The sequence below is a fragment of the Nerophis ophidion genome, linkage group LG29 (assembly GCF_033978795.1).
Source record: "Nerophis ophidion isolate RoL-2023_Sa linkage group LG29, RoL_Noph_v1.0, whole genome shotgun sequence".
NCBI lineage: Eukaryota > Metazoa > Chordata > Actinopteri > Syngnathiformes > Syngnathidae > Nerophis > Nerophis ophidion.
This window is the reverse complement of record NC_084639.1, coordinates 1,177,330-1,197,041: the sequence shown is the minus strand read 5'-3', so window position 1 is coordinate 1,197,041 and position 19,712 is coordinate 1,177,330. Positions and strand designations below refer to the sequence as shown.

General features: G+C 35.7%; 1 long non-coding RNA gene across 1 annotated transcript; it reads right to left on the bottom strand.

The window, feature by feature from the left end:
• Positions 1 to 1,430: 1,430 nt before the first annotated feature.
• Positions 1,431 to 19,199, bottom strand: LOC133545962 (uncharacterized). Its single transcript, XR_009804948.1, has 4 exons — positions 19,135 to 19,199; positions 13,176 to 13,242; positions 11,419 to 11,595; positions 1,431 to 3,454 (listed from the first exon to the last, which is right to left on the bottom strand). It is a non-coding gene; the product is annotated as an uncharacterized LOC133545962 (long non-coding RNA).
• Positions 19,200 to 19,712: the final 513 nt, after the last annotated feature.

Below are 19,712 nucleotides of genomic sequence, written 5' to 3'. Positions count from 1 at the left end.
CATGAACAAAACATAAAAGGCATAAAGCAAAAATATTAAAACCTTATATTGACGGAGCCAACGTTAGATAAGAATTTAAGCATTAAAAAAACACTTTAATGACTGAGACACCTTTGGGTCCTCGGGGCAAAACTTGAGGGAAGCCTTGAAGCTTACAAAAAAAAATAATAATAATAAATAAAAAACATTGGTTTTGAAAATGAAAAAGTTTGAGATGCTTTGATTTCTAAAAAGGTTTAGAGAGCCCTAGTTTAAGTTCCTGTTTCTATGAGCCAACATTTGACTTCCTGGCATAAACAACACATGACTACTGCTGTTATTAGCATCATTATTAATATTATTATCATGATCTATTTCATTCTTTTCTCCCTTCCTTGCACACAAACTGTAGCATCATGTGTGCACACTTCCTGCTCGCACTCTAAATGTTGTTTTACACTTAAGCAGACACCCGCCGGATCATTAGTCTGATTAGCAACAAATAAACTCACAGCCACAACAACCAATTGACTTGTGCTGCACACACACACACACACACACACACACACACACACACACACACACACACACACACACACACACACACACACACACAGGAGGTGTGGCGAAATTATTATTAATTATTTTAAAAAATAATTATATAATGGAACCATTGAAATAAGCTTAGATTATATTAAATTAATCAAATAGTTAAATCAATCATAAATAATTATTAGAATCATTAAATCATTTGATTCACTAAATTAAATATTAGATCATTGAATCAATACTTAAATGAATCAATAAATAATCAAAGTATTCATTAAACAAGTATTTGAATCATAAATTAAATATTAATACTTAAATAATTAAATATTGATACTTAAATAATTAATATTAATAATATTTAATACTTACTTAAATCATTAAAATAAGTGATTAAATTGTGAAATTATATTAAATACATCACGCATTAAAATAATCATTATTTGATCATTAAATTAAATGTAAAAATGTAATGTAATCATTACTTGAATCATTAAATGATTAATTATTCAAATCATAATAAATAAATGAAATCGTGAAATGTGCTTCAATTTTTAATTTAATCAAAGAGTTAAAGCATGTTTGAATCATTAAATAATTTGACTCATTAAATTAAATATGACATCATTGAATCAATACTTAATTTGATCAATAAATAATTAAATTAAACAATTTGAATCATTAAATTAAATATCACACCATTAAATCATTAAATAATTAATTAAATTGTGAAAATACATATCACATTAAATTAATCATTATTTGTATCATTAAATATTAAAACCATAATTTAATCATTACTTCAACCATTAAATAATTAAATCAATAATTTCTTAAATCATTACATAAATAAATCATTAAATTGTAATTCATAATTAAATAAATTAATGTTTCCTATGGTACAATTTATTTAATAACAATAATTAATGACACATGTAACTCATTATTTAAATGTGTTCAGATTTATTCAACATTTAGATTATTTTGTCTCTTCTTTTGCAGTTTTTCAGCCATGAATATTATTCCTTTAAGACTAGTTGTCCTTCTTCTTGTCTCCGAGACATCTTTCATTGCATGTCACTCATTTAAACGGGTGTACTGTCGCTTTAAGACAAGTCACCTCTTTCACAGTTTGCACTCACCTCAGGTATGACGTCACTTCTAGTCCTTCTTCTTGTTGGAAGTGCTGCCTCAAACATGTCCTCATCTTCTTCTTCTTGTTGGAAGTGCTGCCTCAAACATGTCCTCATCTTCTTCTTGTTGTTGGAAGTGCTGCCTCAAACATGTCCTCATCTTCTTCTTGTTGGAAGTGCTGCCTCAAACATGTCCTCATCTTCTTCTTGTTGTTGGAAGTGCTGCCTCAAACATGTCCTCATCTTCTTCTTGTTGGAAGTGCTGCCTCAAACATGTCCTCATCTTCTTCTTCTTGTTGGAAGTGCTGCCTCAAACATGTCCTCATCTTCTTCTTGTTGGAAGTGCTGCCTCAAACATGTCCTCATCTTCTTCTTGTTGGAAGTGCTGCCTCAAACATGTCCTCATCTTCTTCTTCTTGTTGGAAGTGCTGCCTCAAACATGTCCTCATCTTCTTCTTGTTGGAAGTGCTGCCTCAAACATGTCCTCATCTTCTTCTTGTTGGAAGTGCTGCCTCAAACATGTCCTCATCTTCTTCTTGTTGGAAGTGCTGCCTCAAACATGTCCTCATCTTCTTCTTGTTGGAAGTGCTGCCTCAAACATGTCCTCATCTTCTTCTTGTTGGAAGTGCTGCCTCAAACATGTCCTCATCTTCTTCTTCTTGTTGGAAGTGCTGCCTCAAACATGTCCTCATCTTCTTCTTCTTGTTGGAAGTGCTGCCTCAAACATGTCCTCATCTTCTTCTTGTTGGAAGTGCTGCCTCAAACATGTCCTCATCTTCTTCTTGTTGGAAGTGCTGCCTCAAACATGTCCTCATCTTCTTCTTGTTGGAAGTGCTGCCTCAAACATGTCCTCATCTTCTTCTTCTTGTTGGAAGTGCTGCCTCAAACATGTCCTCATCTTCTTCTTGTTGGAAGTGCTGCCTCAAACATGTCCTCATCTTCTTCTTGTTGGAAGTGCTGCCTCAAACATGTCCTCATCTTCTTCTTGTTGGAAGTGCTGCCTCAAACATGTCCTCATCTTCTTCTTGTTGGAAGTGCTGCCTCAAACATGTCCTCATCTTCTTCTTGTTGGAAGTGCTGCCTCAAACATGTCCTCATCTTCTTCTTGTTGGAAGTGCTGCCTCAAACATGTCCTCATCTTCTTCTTGTTGGAAGTGCTGCCTCAAACATGTCCTCATCTTCTTCTTCTTGTTGGAAGTGCTGCCTCAAACATGTCCTCATCTTCTTCTTGTTGGAAGTGCTGCCTCAAACATGTCCTCATCTTCTTCTTGTTGGAAGTGCTGCCTCAAACATGTCCTCATCTTCTTCTTGTTGGAAGTGCTGCCTCAAACATGTCCTCATCTTCTTCTTGTTGGAAGTGCTGCCTCAAACATGTCCTCATCTTCTTCTTGTTGGAAGTGCTGCCTCAAACATGTCCTCATCTTCTTCTTGTTGGAAGTGCTGCCTCAAACATGTCCTCATCTTCTTCTTGTTGGAAGTGCTGCCTCAAACATGTCCTCATCTTCTTCTTGTTGGAAGTGCTGCCTCAAACATGTCCTCATCTTCTTCTTCTTGTTGGAAGTGCTGCCTCAAACATGTCCTCATCTTCTTCTTGTTGGAAGTGCTGCCTCAAACATGTCCTCATCTTCTTCTTCTTGTTGGAAGTGCTGCCTTAAAAAAAGTCCTCATCTTGTCATGCAGGTGGAACACAAACACTTCTTAAACGCCACCAAATATTTACTTCTCTTTCTCCTCAATAAATCCACATTATTCTTCCCTTCTTTCCTTCTTTTCCAGGGGGATGGAGCTTTTTTTCCCTTGTAAAACAAACACAAAAGCAAACACATGAACTCCCAGCTAATACCTGTAATCCCCCACACCTGTGCGTGTGTGACCAACACTACACTGCCCCCTGTGGACACATGATGTAATGACATCAACACACACACAATCATCTGCATTTTTTTGTACTCAATCAACAAAGAATTATATATTCAGTGTAAAAAAATGCAATGTATAAAAATTCAGTGTAAAAAAATTCAGTACAAAAAATTGGTGTAAAAAAATTCAGTGTATTAAAATTCAGAGTATAAAAATGTAGCGTCAAAAAAATTCAGTGTAAAAATATTCAACATAAAAAAAATCAGTGCAAAAAATTCAGCGTAAAACAATTCAGTGGTAAAAAATCAGGGTAAAAAAAATGCAATGTAAAAAAAAAGTATTTGTAAAGAAATTCAGTGTATAAATATTTGATGTAAAAAATATCAGTATATAAAAATTTAGTGTATGATTTCTGCGTAAAGAAAATTAGGTGTGAAAAATTTCAGCGTAAAAAATGTTTTGTCTATAAATATTCATAGTAAAAATTTCAGCGTATAAAATTTTGGTGTATAAAATTTCAGCGTAAAAAAAATCAGTGTAAAAAAATAAATGTGAAAAAAATTCAGTGCAAAAAAAAATTCTGTGTGTAAAAATTGACTGTAAATAATTTCAGTGCATAAAAATTCAGTGAAAAAAATGTCAGCGTATAAAAGTGTTGTGTTATAAAAATTCAGGGTGTAAAAATTCAGCATAAAAAAAATTCAGTGTAAAAAAATTCAGCTTGATAAAAATTTAGTGTAAAAAATTTTAGTGAATAAAAAGTCAGTGTGTAAAAATTCAGTGTAAAAAAAATGCAATGTATAAAAATTAAGTGTAAAAAAAGTATTTGTAAATAAATTCAGTGTATAAATATTTAATGTAAAAAAAATCAGTATATAAAAATTTAGTGTATGATTTCAGCGTAAAGAAAATTAGGTGTGAAAAATTTCAGCGTAAAAAATTCTGTGTATAAAAATTTGGTGTATAAAAATTCAGCGTAAAAAAAATCAGTGTGAAAAAACGAATGTGAAAAAAATTCAGTGCAAAAAAATTCTGTGTAGAAATTGAGTGTAAAAAATTTCAGTGCATAAAAATTCAGTGAAAACAATTTCGGCGTATAAAAGTGTTGTGTATAAAGATTTAGGGTATAAAAATTCAGCATAAAAAAAATTCTGTGTAAAAAAATTCAGTGTAAAAAAATTCAGCTTGGAAAAAATTCAGTGTAAAAAATTTCAGTGCATAAAAATGATGTCAACGGCAACATTTGATGATCATTTGAAAAATTAAAAATCCTGCGGTATAGGCATCTTTGGCAGGAGGTGTCTTCTGCCAAGGCATTTACTCTCCTGAAGGAATAAATAAAGTAGTATCTAATCTAAATTTATTGATGTCTTGGACAATTTCTCAATCGGTGGAGAATTGTTGAAGTAATAACATGTTGAAATGACAAATGGTAATACGGAATTTAAGGAAAACAGACAATTTTTCGACAATTTTTCCACTTCTTATGCAGAAGAAAGCTTCGACGGTGGAAAAGTTAAAACGCGTTGAAAAATGTGGAAGGTGTAGTCGCCAGAAAAAGGGTGGAAATAGGGCTTCGGAAAAGCAGGAATTCTGGAAAATCCTCAACTTTTTTTGACAAGGAAAAGGGGAAGTTTGAATTTCCAGAATGGTGCAATGAGTCGAAGGTGGAATGGTTTGAATAGGTTAAAACTTCGAAATGTTGTATTGTTGTATCTTTTTTTGTCGTTATTGAGATTTCAGTTCATTATCAGCATTGCTCCAATGCTGATTATGAACTGAAATCTCGGAATTATTTTAGCATTGTTGAAATCAAGCACACGACTCCTGAAGTTGGAACAGTTGGAATCAGATGGAATAAGTGGAACTTTGAAGGATGTCCCATTGATTTCATTAGGAATTTCCCCAAAACTTAGTCCATGGGTACTGGGCCTATTAGCAACATTAGCAATGACCTGCTAGTCCTTATAGTTGTTCAACCAACCCTTTTAAGTTACGGTTTGGTAGTTAACATGGACTACGATTGAAACCGTGATTCAGGATGGTGTGTGGAAAAGTTAAATTCCTGTGTCAAATGTCCAGACCACAAACAACAAGATGAAATAAATGTCTGTTGAAAAGTAATACTGAATTTGTCATTTGACTGGGTGCTCTGTTTGATTGATTTGTCAAAAAGTCTTTGACAGTAAAGAAGACTGCCTATGTCCAGTGTAGATTAAAGTCTTGACATTACCTGACCTGTGTGATTGTTAGTGATGGGTTGATGAGGCGTTGCACAGCCTTTTGACACATTTATAAACTGTATTGATCCTGTGTCACTAAATACTGACATCTGCTGGACATTAAAATTCCCTACAGGAAATCTATGGACCAACTCAACTGACACTGATTTTATGACCTAGTATATACAATAATATAAACCAAGTCATTGAATTTCATTTAGGATTATTTCATATCTTCATTTAAATAATACTAAATTTTTTTAAATACTTTTTAGATACAGTCAATAAATAATGTGAACATGTATCATAACATGGAAATCTAAGAGAACGTGTTGTGAATGAGGATAGTTGTGGACTGGGAATTTTTTTTTACACATGTGCTCTGAATACGCACTATTGATTGATTGATTGAAACTTTTATTAGTAGATTGCACAGTTCAGTACATATTCTGTACAATTGACCACTAAATGGTAACACCCCAATAAGTTTTTCAACTTAAGTCGGGGTCGGATTCCACGTTAATCAATTCATGGTAAAAACGTAATGAGTGATCCATCGAGCTGGATTTGAACCAGTGCCCTAAAGAACTCAGCATAAGCTAATACAGCTTTCCACTTTATCAACTGAGCTATCGAAAGGATTAGCTGTTACTGCACACGCAGATGTCGATGCATCAGTGTTGTCGGGTCTCCCACTAATTATCATTCAGAATAATCAGGAATTGAGATATTGCACAGGCAGCCCATGCATACTGTGCCCTCTGGGCAACAGTAGCAATGAAATGCCCAGTCACCTAGGAATCTGGCCGCATAGTCGTTATACCTGCTCAACCAACCTTTTTAAGTTACGGTTGGGTAGTTAACATGGGCGCCTATTGCATCGAACCTTGATAGCTGTTCAGCAAACCATTTTAAGTTACAGTTTTAACAAGTACCAATTGTTGAAACCGTGAGTCAGGATGGTGTGTGGAAAAGCTAAATGCCCTTGTCAGTCTCCCTGATAGTAAAATTGTGAAAGCAAACTTTTTGATGAATGCTCTATTATAATGTGACATTCGATATTGGTTTTACCATCGACTGGTGATTTTGATGTGCTGCCCAAACAGTGAAGTAGACCGTCAATGTTCTATTAATAGCAAAACCCTTGGATTCTGAAAGTTGTAACATGTTGAAAACTGTGAAAAGAGTAATCGCTGCAAAGAAGGCTTTGTAGAAGCAAGAATTTTGGAAAATCCTGGACTTTCCAATATGGTGTAATAGGTTAAAAAATGTGGAGCCATTGTATTGTTGTATCTTTATTTATAGTTATTTTCCTGTTTTATTAAACATTTAAAAGTAAATGAGGCCATTCCTGAAGGAATTGTATACGAACGCTCCAATGCTGGGAGACTGACACAGGCATTTTGCTTTTACACACACCATTCTGACCCACGGTTTCAACACTTGGTACTTCTTAAAACCGTAACTTAAAAGGGTTGGCTAAACAGCTACCAAGGTACGAGGCAATTGGCACCCATGTTAACTACCCAACCGTTACTTAAAAAGGTTGGTAGAACAGCTATAAGGACTACGCAGCCAGTCTGCGGCCGGGCAGACCTTCGCTGCTGTTGCCCGGAGGGCACAGCATGCATGGGCTGCCCGGCGGCCGGGCAGACCTTCGCTGCTGTTGCCCGGAGGGCACAGCATGCATGGGCTGCCCGGCGGCCCATGCATGCTGTTGCCCGGGCTCCTTGTGTTTTCTTTCTACTTACTAAATATATCATTTCTGTTCCAAACAGCATCACTGATGTCAACGGCAACATTTGATGATCATTTGAACAATTAAAAATCCTGCGGTATAGGCATCTTTGGCAGGAGGTGTCTTCTGCCAAGGCATTTACTCTCCTGAAGGAATAAATAAAGTAGTATCTAATCTAAATTTATTGATGTCTTGGACAATTTTTCAATCGGTGGAGAATTATTGAAGTAATAACATGTTGAAATGACAAATGGTAATACGGAATTTCGGGAAAACAGAGAATTTTTCCACTTCCTATGCAGAAGAAAGCTTCGACGGTGGAACAGTTAAAACGCGTTGAAAAATGTGGAAGGAGTAGTCGCCAGAAAAAGCTATAGCACAAGTATTGTGCGGCTGAATCAAGTTCGTTTTTGGGAATTTTTGCGTAAGGCCCCCCCCCTTACGACATTCTCGAGAATTTCTTTTTTCCAAAATTATGCATTTTCTGCCCTTTTTGGGTTTTATCGGCACTCCTGAAGAGGTTTTGAGACATTTCCTACAACTATAGAACAAGTATTGTGCTGCTGAAGAAAGTTCGTTTTTGGGGATTTTTGCGTAAGGCCCCCCCCCCCTACGACATTTTCGTGAAATAAAGTTTTCTAAAAATATGCATTTTCTGCCCTTTTTGGGTTTTGTCGGCACTTCTGAAGAAGTTTTGAGACATTTCCTACAACTATAGAACAAGTAATGTGCTGCTGAAGAAAGTTCGTTTTTGGGAATTTTTGCGTAAGGCCCCCCCTTACGACATTTTCGAGAATTTTTTTTTTCCAAAAATATGCATTTTCCGCCCTTTTTGGGTTTTGTCAGCACTTCTGAAGAGGTTTTGAAACATTTCCTACAACTATGACACCAGTATTGTGCGGCTGAAGAAAGTTCGTTTTTGGGAATTTTTGCGTAAGGCCCCCCCTTACAACATTTTCGAGAATTTTTTTTTTCCAAAAATATGCATTTTCCGCCCTTTTTGGGTTTTGTCAGCACTTCTGAAGAGGTTTTGAAACATTTCCTACAACTATGACACCAGTATTGTGCGGCTGAAGAAAGTTCGTTTTTGGGAATTTTTGCGTAAGGCCCCCCCTTACGACATTTTTGAGAATTTTTTTTTCCAAAAATATGCCTTTTTCTGCCCTTTTTGGGTTTTGTCGGCACTTCTGAAGAGGTTTTGAGACATTTCCTACAACTATAGCACAAGTATTGTGCGGCTGAAGAAAGTTTGAAGGTGGAATGGTTTGAATAGGTTAAAACTTCGAAAAGTTGTATTGTTGTATCTTTATTTGTCATTATTTATTTATTTTATTTTTTATTAAACATTAAAAACTAGATGAGGCAATTCCTGAAGGATTTGCGTGTGATTGCTCCAATGCTGATGATGAACCGAAATCCCGAAATTATTTTAGCATTGTTGAAATCAAGCACACAATTCCTGAAGAGTCTGAAAATTTTGAAGTTGGAACAGTTGGAATCAGACGGAATAAGTGGAACTTTGAAGAATGTCCCATTGATTTCAATAGGAATTTCCCCAAAACTTAGTCCATGAGTACTGTGCCTATTAGCAACATTAGCAATGACCTGCTAGTCCTTATAGTTGTTCAACCAACCCTTTTAAGTTACGGTTTGGTAGTTAACATGGACTACGATTGAAACCGTGATTCAGGATGGTGTGTGGAAAAGTTAAATTCCTGTGTCAAATGTCCAGACCACAAACAACAAGATTAAATAAATGTCTGTTGAAAAGTAATACTGAATTTGTCATTTGACTGGGGGCTCTGTTTGATTGATTTGTCAAAAAGTCTTTGACAGTAAAGAAGACTGCCTATGTCCAGTGTAGATTAAAGTCTTGACATTACCTGACCTGTGTGATTGTTAGTGATGGGTTGATGAGGCGTTGCACAGCCTTTTGACACATTTATAAACTGTATTGATCCTGTGTCACTAAATACTGACATCTGCTGGACATTAAAATTCCCTACAGGAAAGGGCAGGGCAGGGCAGCTGTTGCCCGGTCTCCTTCTTTATTCGCTCTACTTACTAAATATATCATTTCTGGTCCGAATAGCATCACTGATGTCAACGGCGACATTTGATGATTATTTGAAAAATAAGAAATCCTGCGGTATAGGCATCTTTGGCAGTCTGCTCTTTGTAGTTTTACATTTAATCAGGAGGTGTCTTCTGCCAAGGCATTTACTCTCCTGAAGGAATAAAGAAAGTAGTATCTAATCTAAATTTATTGATGTCTTGGACAATTTCTCAATCGGTGGAGAATTGTTGAAGTAATAACATGTTGAAATGGCCGCAGGTGTATAGAATCAAGCACTTAGGCATGGAGACTGTTTTTACAAACATTTGTGAAAGAATGGGCCGCTCTCAGTGATTTCCAGCGTGGAACTGTCATTGGACGCCACCTTTGCAACAAATCCAGTGGCGAAATTTCCTCGCTCCTAAATATTCCAAAGTCAACTGTCGGCTTTATTATAAGAAAATGGAAGAGTTTGGGAACAACATCAACTCAGCCACCAATTAGTAGACCATGTAAACTGACAGAGAGGGGTCAGCGGAGAAATGACGGTGTGGTGTTGGTTTTCAGGAGTTGGGCTTGGCCCCTTAGTTCCAGTGAAAGGAACTTTGAATACTCCAGGATTCCTAAACCTTTTGAACAATTCCACGCTCCTACCATGATTGTGCACCACTGCACAAAGCAAGGGCCATAAAGGCATGGATGACAGAGTCTGATGCAGCTGAACTTGACTGGCCTGCACAGAGTCCTGACCTGAACCCAATAGAACACCTTTGGGATGAATTAGAATGGAGACTGAGAGCCAGGCCTTCTCCACCAACATCAGTGTGTGACCTCCCCAATGCGCTTTTGGAAGAATGGTGGAAAATTCCTATAAAGACACTCGGCAACCTTGTGGACAGCCTTCCCAGAAAAGTTGAAGCTGTAATAGCTGCAAAAGGTGGACCCACATCATATTGAACGCTATGGGTTAGGAATGATATGGCCCTTCAAGTTCATATGTGAGTCAAGGCAGGTGGCCAGATACTTTTGGCAATATAGTGTATTTGTTGGCGGCGGTGGTTTGCCTTGGAATAATCCACTATTTTGCATAAATGGCTGTAAAAAAACATGAAATGCAAAACATTCATGTTTAGAATGAGTGTTGTCACAGTTCCACAATTAACGAATGTACTTTTAAATTCACTATAAATTTACAAGAACATTGGTCAATATTATTACATATGTAAATATATATTGTAAAACATTAATTCATTATTGAATTCACTACTTCTATTGAAAACTGCTTCAAACTGTCAAGTATTTAAAGAGGTCCTATTATTCGAGAACCACTGGACCAGGATGGCGCAAGCGGGGATCGAACCTGGAACCCTCAAGTTGCTGGCACGGCCGCTCTACCAACCAAGCTGTACCGCCCTTTAAAATGGTAATACTAACTGTGGGGTGTTTTACCGCGGTTATCATTAATACCATTCATGGTTACATCCCTAGAGTGATTTTAGATGTGGGAGGGGCCCACAGATGCATTCATGGTCTACAAAAGTCTTTCCAATGGATGAGTCACTTTTTGGAAAAAGAGGTCTGATTACGCAATATAGCAAGAAAGTGGTTACGTTGGCAACACTGATCCCTTCCTGCTACATGGTCTTATGCTCTGGCAGACCAAGTGAGTTACAAGGTGTCTATGAGCAATTTTATGGGAGACACTTGACATGGAGGTGATCATCTTTAGCCCGCTGTTCCTCCACAGCCAACCCGCTGGGCATCCTCATCGCCAACATGGCGTCTCCAAAGATCGCTCGCACGGCACAACTCCCACTTTTGGTGAGTTATATAGAATTACTGAATAGCTGATTAAAGGATCTCAAGGTAAAAATAAATGTTCACCTGTCATCCTTCAGATGTTGGTCTATGCCGTTGTTGCCTGCGTCAGCTGTTTCCTCGTCACCATGGGCATGCGGTGCAGTGCCCCCCCCCCCCCCCGACGCCGCCATCGGCCAGCGCAGAACATTCCACCTCGGAACCCTTCAGACATGGCTTCAAACTGGTAGGAAACATCCTGCACTGCAAAAAGTCAGTGTTCAAAAACGAGAAAAAAACAAACTAAAATTAGGGGTATTTAGCAATATTATCTGCCAATAAAAGAAGAAGGTTTATCTTGTCAAGACTTTCCAAAACAGGTCAAATTAGCAAACCTCTATGGACCAAAAAATACCTTAAAATAAGTATATTCTCACTAATAACATGTGCACTTTTCTTGGTAGGAAAAAAGAGACCTTTTTCCTCAATATGTTGAAGAGTATTCTTACATGAAGTAAACGCTAAGGCCATTATCTTGACGTAACGATATGCGTTCGGCATCATGATTTTTTTTTTCATGCTTGAAGTAAGACATTTTTTACTTTAAAAAAGCAGTTTTCTACTTGTGCTGATGACACAGATTTGCAACAGTTGATATTCTAGTTTCAAGCATGTTTTACTCAATATAGGTCATAAGAGTGTGGTACGCCAGCTGCACCGAAGCAGACAAACAGGCGATTCAGAGGGTCATAAAGTCTCCACAAAAAATCATCGGCTGCCCCCTGCCCTCCTTGAAGGATTGACATAACTCCCGGTACCTCAACAAAGCAAAAAGCATCACCAAGGACAGCACACACCCCGGCTTCCACCTGTTCCACCTGCTACCATCGGGCAGGCGCTTCAGGTGCATCAGAGCCAGAACAAACAGACTCAGAGACAGCTTCTTTCCCAGAGCTGTCACCATGTTGAACTCTAACTTAATAATAATAATAATAATAATAATAATAATAATAATAATTCACCCCTATACAATATCCTACCCTAATACCCTACTGTGCAATACTACCCATCCATCCATTTTCTACCGCTTATTCCCTTCAAGTGCAATACGTCCGACACTGATTATTATTTATTACTTTGGTACTCTTGTCTTGTTCTGTATATTGTACAGTATTTTGTATTTCTATAGTGTTTTGTATATTGTACAGGATTGCTTCTTATTTTTATTGGATTGTAGTCTGTTTATTTCAATTGATAGTTTTTCCTTTATTACCTCTCGTGCCCATATTTGTTTCCACTACCGCACCTTAAGTTGGAGTCCTTAATCTCGTTCTATGCAAATATAATGACAATAAAGTCCATTCTATTGTATTTTATTCTATTCTATAACATCTCAGCAACAAGCTGTAATATCTTACTGAGATCATTTAGGAGCAAAACCCTTAAAACAAGTGAAACACTAACATCAAATCTGCTTAGTGAGAAGAATGATCTTATCAGACAGAAAAGAAGCAAATATCACCCTTATTTGAAACATTTCATCTTACTTTTTTTTTGTGCAAATATATTTGATTTGATTTTACAGTTAAAATGACAAACAGTCACATCCACTCATACACGCACACATACACACTTGAGGAGAGAGGTGCACATGAACTTTAACAACTCAAGGTTTACAGTACAGACATTATTAGAAAATATACCCAAATATTGTATATATATATATATACACATACACACACACATATATATATCCATACATATATATATCCATATATCCATCCATCCTGCTGCGGCTCACGATCAGCAGGCTATCCAGATCACAGCAAAATGGATGAACATACCTCGGCATCAAGGATCCTCAGCAAGTGTTCACAAGATCACCTCCCGAGGGCCTGTCCACCGTACACACTTAGAGGGGAAAAAAAGGAAAAGTTACAGGGCTTGATCAATACAAAAAAAACTGAACAAAAAAGCAAGTAAACCATGACAAAAGCATATCAGAAGTGACACAAGAAAAACAAGTGTAGTGTTGAATCAGTACAAAAGATAATAACAATAAAGATAAAAAAGGAATACAACTACAATAAGATGGCAGTTTAGTTTTTCTTGAAATGTCTATAAGTTATGCTTCAATATATGTCAGTAAAGGTTTCCAGGTTAATTCCCATTTGTTCATATTTGTAGAGTTTATAAATCTTATTTTTTCAAGAGTCATTACATTCACAAGTTCATTTAAGCAGTTCCTGAAGTTGGGTGCAGATAGACTATTCCAGTCTCTGAGAATGAGTCTTTTGGCCAAAAGCGTCCCAAGCAGCAACACACTTCTAATATGTTTTGGAAGCTTTTGTGTTTCTGAAGACCACCCAAATAAGATCATATCCCTATCAGGGACAATTTGTCTCTGATATACCCCCGAGTAAAAAAAGAAAATGCTGGACCAAAATGATTGAATAATTGGACATCCCCAAAAGGAGTGAGACAATGATCCTTCAGCAGATTTACATTTATCACAAAGTGGAGATGTATCAGGATAAAATGTGTGTAATCAAACTTTCGAATAGTAAAAAGGATGAATCACTTTCAACTGTATGAGCCTATGTCTGCTGTTAATTGAGCACTTGTGAATTTGAGAGAGTGTCTGTTCCCATTGCTGATTGGGTATTGTTGTTCTTAGTTCCTGTTCCCATGCTCTTTGAACACTGTCTGCTGATGTCATGGACATAATGAAGCAGCTGACACATTTAGCCATAGACTTTTTACTTGTGGGTGGTAAATGTAATACTTCTAAAAGAGGATGTTTTTCATTTACCAGCTGAGACTTTGAAATGTTTTCTTTGATAAATGTTTTTACCTGCAAATAGCAAAACCAACTGAATTGGGACAAATTAAATTTGATTCGCAATTGCTCAAATGACACAAGACTGTCCTCGACATAAATGTCTTTGATGCATTTAATTCCATTTGAGTACCAGTCAAAAAATGTTGTATCTGTTATAAATGCATGATTGTGATATATTGGTGAATACATAGCCACATTGGAAATATTCAATTGTTTTTTAATTTGAGAAAGAATTTTGATAGAATTTCGTACTACAACACTATGACGTATTGATTTAATTGAAGAGACTGGTTTAGTCAAAAGTAGCGATAGCAATGATGTATAAGGTTTCACTAATGACTGCAGTTCCAATTTCAGCCATAAGGGAGCAGAATTAAGAGATTCATTATTTGGGGACCCCATCTTCCAATAGGTCAATGCGTTCAGATTTGATGCCCAATAATCATTTTTGAACATTGTAGATCTAAATAAGTGCTTTTTGGATATTCTGCGTTTTTTACATCCCCACACAAAATCTAGAACTAAAGATTCAAGTTTTTGGAAAAAATCTACAGGAATTACAATTGGTCAATTTTGAAAAAGATAAATACATTTTGGCAAGGTGATCATTTTGATAGCATTCACCTTGCCTAACATAGAGAGAGGTAGGGTCTTCCAATACTCAATACACACTTTCAGTCTCTCAAAGGCTTCAAGAAAGTTCAACTTTAGTAATGATTGATCATTTTGAGATATTTTTAAGCCAAGATAGGATATGTAATTTTCTGCGACTTTAACTGGATTTTGACTGATCTCAACATGATCTCCTAGGAACATAAGCTCACTTTTGGACCAGTTTATTTTATAACCAGATATTCTAGCAAAAGAGTCTACATATTCTAAAAGAAGTGGTAGTGCAACTTCTGGCTCAGTAAGTGTAACAAGTACATCATCTGCATAAAGTGAGATGAGACCACTGAAAATCCTTTAATATTAGACTTCATTCTTAAACCAATAGCCAGTGGTTCGAGGGCCAAATTGAAGAGTAAGGGCGAAAGGCAGTCACCCTGTCTCACTCCGCGGTGTAATTCAAAACTATCCCATATTACATTATTAGTTATGACATATGATTTTGGTGCAGAATAAATTATTTGAACCCATTTTATGAAATGTTCTCCTAATCCAAATAATTTGGGAACATGAAAAAGATAAGCCCACTCAATTGAATCAAAAGCTTTATGAGCATCCAGAGTCAGGACGGCAGCCTTTTTGTTTCCTGTGCAGTCAGAGTACAATACGTTCAGTAATCTCCGTACATTGCCAAAAGAAGGTCTGTCCGGGATGAAACCCACCTGATCTGGATGAATCATTTCTGTTATGTGGTTGCGAGTACCTTAGTTAGAATCTTATGGTCTAAATTGAGCAGGGAGATAGGTCTAGAATTGGCTGGATCAAGTGGATTTTTTCCCTTTTTTGGTATTATACATATATGGGCTTCATACAAAGAACTTGGAAGTTTGTTGTTCACAAAAGAATCATTTAACATTCTAAGTATTATAGGGGATAGTATTTCACTGAAAGCTTGATAAAACTCCGCACCAAATCCATCTGGACCAGGGCTTTTATTCAAGGAGAAAGATTTCAGTGCTTTTTGCAGTTCTTCAGTTGAAATAGTGTTGTCTAAAGAATTCTGATGATTTGGACTCAGTTGAGGTAAGTTTAATGTGGTAAAAAAATCATTGAAATCATTAACCGATATAGCTGAATTAGATTGATATCATTCTGAATAAAAGTCTTTGAAGACATTATTGATATCCTTTAGATCTGTACATGTTTCACCTGTTTTTGAGCATATTTTGTGAATAGCAGCTTTGGCTTGATCTCCTTTGAGCTGTCTAGATAGAAGTTTTTGTGGTTTATCGGATATTTCAAAATGTTTTGGTTTATTTTTCAGCAGGAGTTTAGATACTTCCCCATGAAGAAGAAGAGAGTTGTATTCATTTTTCAGTTCCAGCATCTTATTGTAATCAGACTGCAAAAGAGAATTGATATGAATTTTTTCCATTTCTTTTTCTAATTCTCTCTGCCTTTTTCTTGTTTTGAGATTTCAAATGAAATGATAGATCCTCTCACAGTAGCTTTAAGAGCTTCCCACAATGTGGAGTCTGAGACCTCTCCGTTATCATTCACCTCAATAAAATCTTGGATAATCTTGTTTATATACTCTTTAAAATCTTCAGATAATAATAGTTGTGGATTAAATCTCCATTTTTGTTTGATTTTAAGGAGATCAATTTGAATCTGCAAACTCCCAGGACTGTGATCTGAGATGATTCTACTATGGTACTCAGGATTACTGACATTGGAGAGGGCAGAGGCTTCCACTAAAAAGTCATCAATTCTCGTGTAGGAATTGTGTACAGCGGAGTAAAATGAATACTCCCTTTTATTAGGGTGTTTTACTCTCCATATGTCTATGATATTTCTTGATCTCATAAGATTATTAATAGTTTTAGTTGAGTTAGCAATGACATGAGATTTAGTTGACAATCTATCTAAAGTGGGGTCCAAAAGGCCACCACCAATGTAGATATGAGAGGAGCTATCATCAGGAAGTAGACCAAAGACTCCATGATAAAAGTTTGAGTCATCAGTGTTTGGTCCATAGATATTCCAAAAAGTTACTGGCTAGGATGTAATATGACCATTCAATAAAATAAATCTTCCATTAGGGTCAATTATTTTTGATGTAAGTATGAAAGGCACATTTTTATGAAATAAAATAGCTCCACCTCTAGCTTGTGAAGTAAAGGGTGCGTGATAAACCTGAGATATGCAGCTTGTTTGAAGTTTGTGTTGGTTGTCTTTACAGAGATGTGTTTCTTGTAAGAATACAACATCTGCTTTTAATGAATTTAAATGGGAAAAAACCTTCCCTGTCAAGCTATATTTCTAACAAAGACAAATCATTATTTCTTCTAGATTTTCCAGAACAACATTTTTAAAAAAGAAATTCAAGACTTTGAAATAAGATTTAAATTGGATTCTACAGATTTTCTAGATTTGCCAGAATAATTTTTGGGGAATTTCAATCATAATAAGTGTGAAGAAATATTTCACAAATATTTTTCCTTGTAAAAAACAGAAGCTAAAATGGAGAATTAAATGAAAATGTATTTATTATTATTTACAATAAAAAATAATACATTTATTTGAACATTGATTTCAATTTTCAGGAAAGAATTTAAAAGGTATATGTGTTTAAAAATCCTAAAATCATTTTTAAGGTTGTATTTTTTCTCTAAAATCGTCTTTCAGAAAGTTATAAGAAGCAAAGTAAAAAAAAATAAATGAATTTATTTAAAAGCAAAGTAAAAAAATAAATGAATTTATAAACAAGTGAAGACCAAATCTTTAAAAGATTTCCTTGGATTTTTTAATTCTATTTGAGTTTTGTCTCTCTTAGAATTAAAAATGCCGATCAAAGCGAGACCAGCTTGCTAGTAAATAAATACAATTTAAAGTATTTTTTGCCATTGCTCTAAACAAAAAATAATGACAAAAAAAAAAGCCATGTTATAATTAATTATTTTCAAAGCTACAATTAGTTCAAAATATTCACTTTAAAATGTTTTATGTGGTAAATATTGCATATATTGTGCAGTTGCCATATAAAAACCAAGTTTTCTTTGACAAAAGAGCATAAAACAAACAAAATAATAGTTCAAATGTAAACTCAACAGATATATCTGAAGTTGATCTCGTAACTTAAGTTATAAAAAAAAAAACCTAATAAAAATGTATCACTTTCTGAGTGGGGCACCTTTTTGATCCCAAATATATTTACTGGTATTTTATTTATCTTTTCACTGTGATGACTCCAAAATAATAAAGAATTCAAATCAATGGTGTCCTGAATTATTGATCTTTTAGGGCTCTAATTACTAAATACTGCATATTTCTGTTTTACTATTAAAAAAACAAAGACGTTTTTGACAGAAATGCCATAAAACCTTTTTTTTTTTTAATGTTGATATAAAGATTTACTGTAAGCAATAAATAAAATATAAAACTTTGACTTATTTTTAACATGTTATTAACTGAGACCCTTTATGGTCCCCGGGACCCATAAAGGTAAAATAATCTTCAAAAATCTATATACCGTATTTCCTTGAATTGCCGCAGGACATATAGTATGCGCCTGCCTTGAATTACTGCCTTCGCAAAATAATTAGTGCATGCTTAGTATTACCGCCTGGTCAAACTGGTGACACTTCCCCTGTCATCATTTTCAAAATGGAGGAGGCTGATTTCAATAACGGTCATTTGAAATCGCATAAAGGGAAGAAGATGAACAGCTATTCAGTAGGATTTAAGGTCCAAGCTTACATCACAGTCATATTTTTACTGCATGCCTTTGGTAAGTGCCGGAGTGAAAGAGGTTTTAAAATAATTAGCGCATGCTTACTTTTACCGCATGCCTTTGGTAAGCGCAGGAGTGAGAAGAGGCTTTAAATGAATTATCGCCCCGGCGGCAATTCCAGGAAATACGGTATTTTGTTATGGTTTGAAAATGACAAATATCAAAATGGCCCCCGCATACTTCTATTTTTCCCTGTGCGGCCCTCAGTGGAAAAAGTTTGGACTCCCCTGGCCTAATGGTTGATCATTCTGATGTAAGTACACGGAAGGGAAATAAAGCAGGGTTTCTTCTTCACAATACTACTCAAGTCAAAGTAAAAAGTCTTCTGTTTTCAGTGAAAACAAATGCAAGACAATTATTTGATCATTCCCAAACACGCCATCAGCTAATGACATACACCTGCTGCTTTATGCTAGCGCGTCATCTAGTGGCGCCATTATGTAAGACAACTATCAGCACAAAAAGTATGTTGCAGTAAAACTACTCTGACGAGTACATTTTTGTTTTCAAAGTGACGTAAGTGCATGTAACGGAGTAAATGTCGCACGTTACTACTCACCTCCGCAGATGTGTTGGACAAAAGCAAATCAGCGTGGAAAAATGGGCTTCTTTTGCATAAATCGCGCCTGCGTGGGAACCAGCCAATGAGACGTCAGTTTTGAAATCACGTGACACGAGTGTTACCAAACCAGCATGAAAAGGACCCGACACGGGCGGAGTGGGCGGGGCTTGTTTACAGCGCAAATAAACATGATAGCAGCGTTAAAGGCAGATTTCTGCACTAGTGATATTTTTATAAATATGCGGTTGCTTTTATATATGTGTATATATATATATATATATATATATATATATATATATATATATATGTGTGTGCGTGTGTGTACATATATATATGTGTGTGTACATATGTGTCTGTATACATATATATATATACATATATATGTGTATACATATACATATCTATATATATATGTGTGTGTGTGTATATACATATATATACGTATACATATATATATATATATACATATTTATATATATATATGTATATATATATATATATACATACGTATATATGTGTGTGTACATATATATATATACACACACATATATATATATATATATATATATGTGTAT